The sequence below is a fragment of the Mya arenaria genome, chromosome 14, assembly GCF_026914265.1.
Source record: "Mya arenaria isolate MELC-2E11 chromosome 14, ASM2691426v1".
NCBI lineage: Eukaryota > Metazoa > Mollusca > Bivalvia > Myida > Myidae > Mya > Mya arenaria.
The window spans coordinates 6,751,202-6,761,447 of NC_069135.1; positions in this window are offsets into that span (position 1 = coordinate 6,751,202).

Genomic DNA, 10,246 nt, shown 5'->3' on the forward strand with positions numbered 1-10,246 from the left:
ATTGATCTAAGTTTAAATTGATTGCCATTGAATTGAATTATTGCAAACATAATTAAGAATTCCAAGAGTTAAGTCACAAAGTTTAACTGCTAAATAAAATTACTACGCGATCTACTTGCAGCGGACTTAAACGTACCACTTTTTCAGTATGTAAACCGTCCAACTACATCCGAGGTTGTTTTCGATAAAATGGCCGAGGAGATCCGAATGCTCCTCGGAATACCAATCCGCATTCGGAACTCTTTGCATTAAGAACCAAGCTGTTCCGTATCAAACTCCGCGCAGTGTTACTTCCCTTTGTAAACAGTACAGTAGGCGTGAGACCACAGTTATTTTTACTATATGTTTCATATAGACACTAACCTGGCTTTTGACTTTATACACACCCCAATTGAAAAACAAGGACATGGCATCTCTAGAACAATTCAAGACACAAAATATAATCACAAGAAAACACCATGTTGACCATTGACCCGACTGTCAAAATTGAGTTCAAATACATAACCCTTACGCCAGGGAGTCAATCGGCTACAAACAACTAATTTTCAGACTTCCACAAGCTATGATTTTTCCAATATTTACATTGAAAACTATCAATTTCTGCAATAGAGTGTCAAATTCAGTCAAGTTCTCTGCAAAAAGAACATTTTTTGCTTCTTTTTCATTCAATTTTAATAAAATATTGATACTTGAACACAAGCACTCTTTGTTTCTGTATTCACATCCGGATCTAGTTTTCAAGTTATGCTCCAGACAAGAAAAAAGTAACAAAGGGCAATAACTCTGTAATTGGCTGAAATAGAATTGCAGTTCCTGTACACTGCACTTCCTCTCATTATGATCCATCACTGTATGACGTTTTATTAAATTCCATCCAATAGTTTTCAAGTTATGCTCGGGACAAGAAAAAGTAACAAAGAGCAGTAACTCTGTAATTAGCTGAAATAGAATTGTGCTTCCTGTTCACTGCACTCCCTCTCGTTATGATCTATCACTGTATGAAGTTTTATTAACTCTGTAATAAGCTGAAATAGAGTTATGGTTCTTGTGCACTGTACTTCCTCTCATTGTGCCTTACCATTGTATAAAGTTTTAATAAATTCCATCTAGTAGTTTGCAAGTTAATGTCTGGAAAAACATTTGACGGCAAAAATAAACAAATAAAGAGCAATAACTCAGTAATTAGTTTAGGTAGAGTTATGGTTCTTGATCACTACACTTCCTCTCACTGTGCTTTACCATTGTATGAAGTTCCAATAAAGTCCATCCAGTACTTTTCAAGTTGTACTCCGGACAAAAAAAGTAACAAAGGGCAATAACTCAGTAATAAGTAAGAATAGAGTTATGGTTATTGTACTTTGCACTTCCTCTCATTATGCTCTACCAAATGTATTAAATTTAATCCAATTCAATCCAGTAGTTTTTAAGTTATGCTCCGGACAAGGTAAATTGCAACGGGCCGACCGACAGACAAACCGACAAACGGACCGACCGACCACAAAGTGACTCCAATATACCCCCATCAAACTTTGTTTGTCGGGGGGAATAAAGATCCTACAAATAATTTACCATTTTCTAACTATTAATAAAAGGTAAAGGTGAAATACACAATTTGAACCAAAAAAGTACGAAATTTCAGAAGTTTTGGACCAAAGAGTATGAAATTGTAGGAATGAATAAAACAAGAGGCCCATTAGTGCCTATGCTCTACTGGCATGGCTCTTGTGGTCATTTTCAATCCAGAGCATGTATGTATGGGTAATAAGTAACAAACATTTAGTTCAAGTTTTGTGTTTGGGTTAGCTGAAAACATTGCATGTCCAACATCTGAGGACAGAAAGTGTTGTAAGCAAATAAGTTGCATGAACTATTTTAATATGTGCGAAGTAAAGGTCATCTGACGAAAAAAAAAATTGTTTCAAAACTGTACTCATTATGGTCAAAATTTCATTCTGTAGCTTTAAAAATAAAAAAGTTGAACCAAAAGGTTAAAGTCAATGTCATCCGAGGACGACATTGATGCTGGTTTGCAAAACAGTCACATGGTCAAAATTTCATTGCTGTAGCTTTAAAGATGAAAAAGTAGGTCAAAAGCGAAAAGGGGTTGGGCCAGCTTTGGCCCCAGGTGTTTAATTTCAACTGTTTTGCTAGACGATCATCATATGATAGTCCACAACAAATATCAAAGGTATGAGCCTTGTGGTTTGAAACAAGATTTTAAAAATATTTCTTAAATAAGTCTCTTAAGAAACTTGTGACCACCAGGACAGTGCCAGTTTTGACCAAAGGGGCATAATTTGAACAACCATGATGATAGGGGACCACTAAATTATACCTTATTCAAAATACATGTAGCAAGGGTCTGCATAACTGGTTCAGACAAAAAGATTTTTTTAAACATTCCCAATTTTAGTATACCAAACCCGTAAGAATCGTCCAGAAATCATGTTTGTGTACATGAATAGAATGGACATTGAAAATGACATGGATTGCAAATAATGCCATATTGTGAAAAAAAATCTCATTTCTTTGCTATTTGAGGGATTTTATTGAAATAAAAAGCGTTAAAGCTCAGATTGATGTTTTCAAATGGCGACCACAAAGAGATAACCGTGATCTGGTCGTTTTTTTTTGCAGCAGTGTTCTTGTTTGTTCAGCATGTTTTTATTCCGTTGGAGACCTTATATCTAATTATAGCCCATACTTGTTGAGTTTGTAAATCCGAACAGTTTTGACAGTTATTTAACAATATCTTTGCGAGTTTTGGTTCTAGTAACTTCAAACTTGGCATTAATAATGTTTGGTTCAAACCTCAGCCTCTGCTGAACTACACATTCACAAAATATTTTGATTCATAAACGCAAAACGTTAATTTCAAGCACAGTAAATCACCATTCACTCAGTAAAATGGAGTCGGTAAATCCCGATCGCTTTTAAAATTATATTTTATCTAAAAGTAGATTGCGATTCTGTCATAGTTTGTTTTCATTTCTAATCAAACACACAATGGGAATGGGAATCAACTCGAACAGAATCTAATCTTAGAAAATTTGAGTTGTGTCCCTTGCTTCAAAAATCAGAAAATTCCTTACCCATGATAATGATTATAGTGTGATTTAAAATCTGACATCATTCCCCCGTGTGCTGCATATTTACATTTCACCTCCTTAGGAGTTTGACAGGGATTTATAAAAAAATACTCACCGAAGCTTAACGAAAATTTGCATTTGTTTTTAAGTTGTCTGTATCGATCTATATCATCGAATTACTGATCGAGGTAAACAAACGCGTGATTTAACAGGTTTTCGGTATTTATAAACTGTTCGGATTTACAAACTCAACCAGTTAGAACACTAAAAAAGTTTGTGTCAAGCACCTATTATCTAAATGGCGTATAACAAACGCTTTCAGTGAAATCACTTCGATCATACAGTCAAACATTAATTAAACCAAGAATGCATACCTGCAAACCCTTATGCAAAACCCAACAAAACAGACATTAATTTTTTAATTTATTTTTTATCAAACAGTGTTGTCGCTCCAAAACTTCGTGTTTTACTGAACCAAACCACATCTGAACCAATCACAATCGTTGTTACATATATGTCGACCAATGAAATTGTCTCCTCGGACATTCGGAACTCCTCGGCCATTTTTTTTCAAAAACAACCTCGGATGTATGCAGGTACATCAGTTGAAGTAGTTCGTAAAATTTTGAATTATATCATTAATTAAATGTAGTGTTTCAGAGTTGTATTTATTGATCTAAGTTTAAATTGATTGCCATTGAATTGAATTATTGCAAACATAATTAAGAATTCCAAGAGTTAAGTCACAAAGTTTAACTGCTAAATAAAATTACTACGCGATCTACTTGCAGCGGACTTAAACGTACCACTTTTTCAGTATGTAAACCGTCCAACTACATCCGAGGTTGTTTTCGATAAAATGGCCGAGGAGATCCGAATGCTCCTCGGAATACCAATCCGCATTCGGAACTCTTTGCATTAAGAACCAAGCTGTTCCGTATCAAACTCCGCGCAGTGTTACTTCCCTTTGTAAACAGTACAGTAGGCGTGAGACCACAGTTATTTTTACTATATGTTTCATATAGACACTAACCTGGCTTTTGACTTTATACACACCCCAATTGAAAAACAAGGACATGGCATCTCTAGAACAATTCAAGACACAAAATATAATCACAAGAAAACACCATGTTGACCATTGACCCGACTGTCAAAATTGAGTTCAAATACATAACCCTTACGCCAGGGAGTCAATCGGCTACAAACAACTAATTTTCAGACTTCCACAAGCTATGATTTTTCCAATATTTACATTGAAAACTATCAATTTCTGCAATAGAGTGTCAAATTCAGTCAAGTTCTCTGCAAAAAGAACATTTTTTGCTTCTTTTTCATTCAATTTTAATAAAATATTGATACTTGAACACAAGCACTCTTTGTTTCTGTATTCACATCCGGATCTTGGTCAACGGGGGGCAGATAACTGTGGTCTTGAGCCAGTAATCACTAGACTGGTACCCTTTTTCTCTTTTCTACAAAAAGAGACCGGTATCAGCTAAACCAGGTGCCCGTCGTGCAATCGAAAAGTATTAGGAATACGGGAACCAAATCAAAATGGCGGTGTAAGTAGTAAACAATCAGGAGAGCCGATGTAAAAAACGTTTTTGTTTTCCTTTGTATAAAATGTTGGTATATTGGTGTTATTCACTCCATTTCCGACGAATATACATAATCGAAATCTTATTTCTTTATTTACCAAAATGACAAACTTAGTTGAATAATTATACTTCAGAAGTCGGTACCGTCTTTTTTGGGACAAAATTTGCATGTCACCTTGATACGTTTTTTGGATAAAATGTGTTATTTTTAACTATTCATTGCATGGCACATAGCATTTTTTAGATTTATTATACTTTTTTCTTTGATTATATATGACTATTCTTGACATTTTTAATAGTTTTGACATATGTGCCCTCACTTTTTTCGAATAGTTTGAGGTTTCAAAAATATGATAACTGCATAAAAATTATGTGCAAATTGTTATGGATACTTGTTTGATGTTTTTGCACATTTTCTAGGATTTTCTAATTTTATCTGTAGTTATTTGTATTATTATTGTAAACTTATAATCAAATTCCATGTACAGGACATTTTAAAACTAGAAAAGGTTCAGCGTCAGGCAGCCCGTTTTATAACTGGGAACTACAAGTCCAGAGAAGAAGGATGTGTATCAAACATGCTTGAATCTTTGAAACTTCATGCTCTACAAGATCGACGAACAGGTAGCAGGCTGATCTTCTATAAGGTGGCCGAGGGTTTGGTGCCAGCACTACCACCTACAGAGTTCCTACAGCCAGCTAGGCAAAAGAGGCAAACTAAAGCAACTAAATTTCAAGACTGTATTACAACAAACATTATTGACAAACAAGTGATCAATCATGATCGAGGATTCTTAATTCAACAGTGCAAAACTGAGCAGTTAAAACATTCATTCTTTGTCAAAACGTGTCAGGATTGGAACCATCTGGATAATAGTATAGTCCACGCACAGACAGTGGAGAGCTTTAGGGCTGCTCTCCATTTTGATTAAACGCCTCCCCCCCGGTGCGCTACGCCGTAACAGGCCATGCACCGTACCTAAGCAGAAGCAGAAACATAGCATGTGATAACTGGTGATATTGGTAATAATGTGGATTTTTTAATGTTAGATCACAGGGAGCAGAAACAAATTATTTGTATATATTCTAGCCTAAAGGAATATAGATATATACATAAAGGACAGAATAAAAATAATTTGTTTCTGCCCCCTGTGTGTTGGACAAAATTTGTTTGAAGAAAAGTAACAACTTACATGTATCAGTGTGGACTATGCAGCCTATGCTCATTTTTACAAGTATCTTGAAATTCTCCTATTTTATTGAATATTCACCATTATTTTATGAATAAAGATTTCAGTATTGATATTTGTAAAATCTTAAATTAATTTTGCTCTTTTTATCAATAAGGGGATTTTTTTGGATTGAATCCTATTCTTATTGATGGGTTTTTAATCCCCCGCCATAGAGTGGGGAGGGGTTATAGGAATGCACTTCGTTCGTCTGTCAGTCTGTCCATCTGTCTGTCTGTCTGTAACATTTTGTGTTCACACTATAACTTACTTATGCATTGATGGATTACCATATTACTTTGTACAAATGTTTTCCTCATTGAGACGATGTGCAGTGACTTTGACCCGGTTCCATACCTCAAAGGTCAAGGTCACACAAGAGTTCACATGCTCGTGTCTGCACCATAACTTACTTATACATTGATGGATTACCATATATCCTTTTTTTTTAGCCAAAATAAACTTGACATTGAAATTACGTACAAAGTTGGTTAATAAAATGACTGTATGCCCTCGTTACTGTACTATTATTAATGATTTTTGTACTTATTCTGGTAAGAAATTATATATTTACGACATAATGCTCCATGCTGCTCTTTACTCAGCCACTGTAGTTTTAAGAAAAACACTTCTTACCATGTAGAAAGAGTTCTGGGTTCAAATCCCAGCGGTGGCCAACTAGAAAAGCATTCAGGGGCTTTTAAATTCTTGTCATTTTTTTACAAACCAGAAAAGTATCAAACCTTTCTTTGCGAAAATTGGAACATTCTTGTCAATATTATACAGCCCATTGTAATTCTATTTTTACAATAAATATATTGTTTCAACTGACTGGTCTTGAGTTTGAATTACATGCGAATCAATATTATATTGATATACTGGTAATTTATTTTATCTATATATATATCAGTGAATATTACAAACATTGAGGTTTGTTTAAAGTTTCATTCCAATTTAAGAATGTCTTAAATTTTATCAGTGCTAAAAATGGCTAATGTGCCAGCAGTTGAAATTAACACAAGCCCGTAAGCCCTGCAGTGGTAAGATGTCTTCCAGGCTTGCTTAAATTCTGTAATTTATATAGCAGGACTTGTTAGAAAATTTCATGCCAAGCAATTAACATTAAGATACATTTACAATTATGCCTAGAAATAGTATAAAGCCAGCTGTAAGTGAATTTACATGAAGATTTTTGAAGATTTTTTGAATTTCAACCTGTTTATAAAATTGTATATATTATTTTGTGGCATACTGTGTGTACGATACAGTTAAGGCCCCTTTAAATACCAAATTATGATAAATTTTGTTCTAAAACAGTGAGTGATGTCATGTATATGGTTTATAGGTCCGTGGTGATGTATAGTTCATGGTTCATAATGTCCCGAAATATGGTACATTATAAAGTAAAAACAAACTATGAGTTAAATTATATATCATTGTCTGCAAATATGGTATGTTATACTGGTAAAGTTAAAACAAACTGTTAGAAAAATTATATATCATGGTCCATAATGTCCCTATGGTCTGTAATGTCCGTGACCCTATATACCTGTATACATGTTTTAAATATTCTTTACCTTAGCTTAATGCTTGAACCAAAATCTGAAACTGAGACCATGTGACTTTTGGGCGCTAGACGAATGAAAATATTTTGCTTTATTTTAATGAATACCAGTACTGTATCATTAAAATATATATATATGAGATAAATTTACTTATTAAATAATTGCTTATTGGTTATAATCTTACCTTACAGACATCAATCCACTCATTTTGTTTGATTATCAGTGCAGGTGTAATGCCATAAATATAGTTGGAATATAATCCAGCTAATAGATATGGGTTGATAGAATTGACTACATCTGCACAGATATTACTGTGACACTTTTAAATGATTCCAAAGCATCTCCAACTTGATATGCGGTCCTTCAGGTGTGAGTTCAGCCAAATTCCGGCCCCAATTTCTCGAAAATTCATAAATCTCTTACAACAGGATCAAGCTATATTATTTTTGTTTTATTAAAATTTGTTTTCATGTTTACGTTAATCACTTAATGAGAGTTTTTAGACTTCAATAAAGAAATCTTTATGATATATCAGTTGCGAGCCACGACGACCACTCAGTTGGGCTAATGAATTCATTTCAAGGACCTTGACTGAGATAAATGAATCAAGGCGGTTATCTTGTTAAATAAATCAGTCAACAAGAGATATTTCTCGAAAATCCTGTCGTCTCATTAATTACTTTGGTGCAAGTGCCGCCATTTTGTTGACATTGACAACTGACGAGCACCTGCTGATCCGGATTGGCGCATACCTGTCGTTAGATTTTTATCAAAAAGTAACGAAGGGTACCAGTCTAGTAATCACTGCCACCACAAGATTTTCATCCAAAATTGGATGAAAACTTTTAATGGCATTTTTTTTAATCATATATATTTATTCTTAAATCCTTTCTTAAATAATTACTTTACGCCAGTTGATAGGCATAATATGTTTTATAAAAAAAATAACAATTAAAAAAAACATTCGGAAATGTTCGGTCTTTTTTCAAATTGAAAGTAGGATTTACAAATTACAATATCAACATGGATGTGTTGTTAGCTATTCAGACATGTATCGAACGTTTTGCATTTTTTCCTTTTATGGAATAAAATCGTTTATTTTCTAAACAAATGAAACATGTTGCTGGAATTTCTTTTAAAGGTGTTCCGTCCATTTTGTAAATTGCAATCACGTGCCGTTTCTATCATCACGTGATATTTGTGAAGGCAGTGATTACTGTACTGCAAGGGAAGTAACACTGCGCGGAGTTTGGTTCCGTATATAATAATGAAGACAAAACGGCTATAAACAATTTTCGGTCCGGTTATATTACGAATAAGGAAGGCAGCGGATTCCGTAACACAACTGCGTTACGTAACCCATATACCTCTGAAAAATGGGTTATTATATTGTTTGCATATTGGATTATGCTTCACAAGGAGTATATGTTTCAAATTGTAATGAAATTTAGCCATGATTGGCGAAGTAAAAGAAACTTATATAAAAAGGAACTATTTATACATGAAACGGTTAATCTTAGGTGATGGAATATGGCGACTCTTTCAGGGTAAATGGTGTATGTATGTGTGTGGAGGGGGGTAACAACATTGGTATGATAACATAGTTCTTGTTAATGTTGTCTTGGTCATTTTCTTTTAAAGTGATGAACTAATCGTTTTACAAAAATGCAGTGCTTCTAAGAATGTCTGGGCTCTTAACATTTTTCTCTTAACTTCAATATGTTTTGTCTAGTATAACAATGACTAGCTTATCATATGCAATTTGAATAAAATGGTCAAATGTTGAATAATTTGCATGGAAACCGGCTACACCAAGTAGTTTCATTAAGGAAAATGTTAATAAGAATATACCTAAATTGGGATTGGTCATTTTTTGTGGGTCAGGGGGTCCAACACCCTACGCTCGGGTCGGAATGAACCGATCTTACACTCTTGGCCATGGAAGCTACTTATTCAGTTATAACTATTAAAACACGTATTACTCTTATATGCGTATTATTTATTGCCCATCGGTCAATTTGATTAATACATTATAGCTATGCAAAAAATGGTAATGTGATATGTTATGTATGTATTATTGAGACAATGAGATTATCTACTATAAAAGTGTCAACTCTAAATGGCCTTGTGCCGATTAACAAATACTCAGATAATTGTCCTCTGCTGTGACCACAGTGCAATAAACAATGGATGTAAAGCAGGGAATTAACATGCCAAACATTTCTTTAACTATATGTCTTCAACGAATTCACCGAAGTCGATTTCCTACAAGCTGTTTGAAGACACAAGTATTTTCTTTCAAATCTAATAGCAATCTTTCGTCTCCTCAGAATAACTCATGGAGAAAGCAAGGGGTCCAACGTGATTTGTGTTTGCCGAATTTTAAGTGAGGGAATTGTGTGAAGCCGACTCAAATGAGGGCGTTTGAAGGAATTTCGGTGTTTCAGGTAGGTATTTACTTTGTAAGTAATTAACATCACCATTTTCGCAATATAAATACGCCTACCCGGAGACCACACGTGTAAGCGTCTCTCGTATTTTTAACTTTTGTTTCTAGAGGCCTTAACAAAAAAGTTAGTGAATGTATAAGCTGAGCGATTGATTGTTTACAAAGTAAAAGTAGAAAACTGCGTGACATGAAACTGTGTTTTCAGTCCAAGTTTACCATTCTTGTACCTATTTAAGCTATTTGTTATTGATTTTTTGCATTATTTATCTTATTTATCGCAAAAATACCGCACAATGGGATACCTTGTGTCGACGAT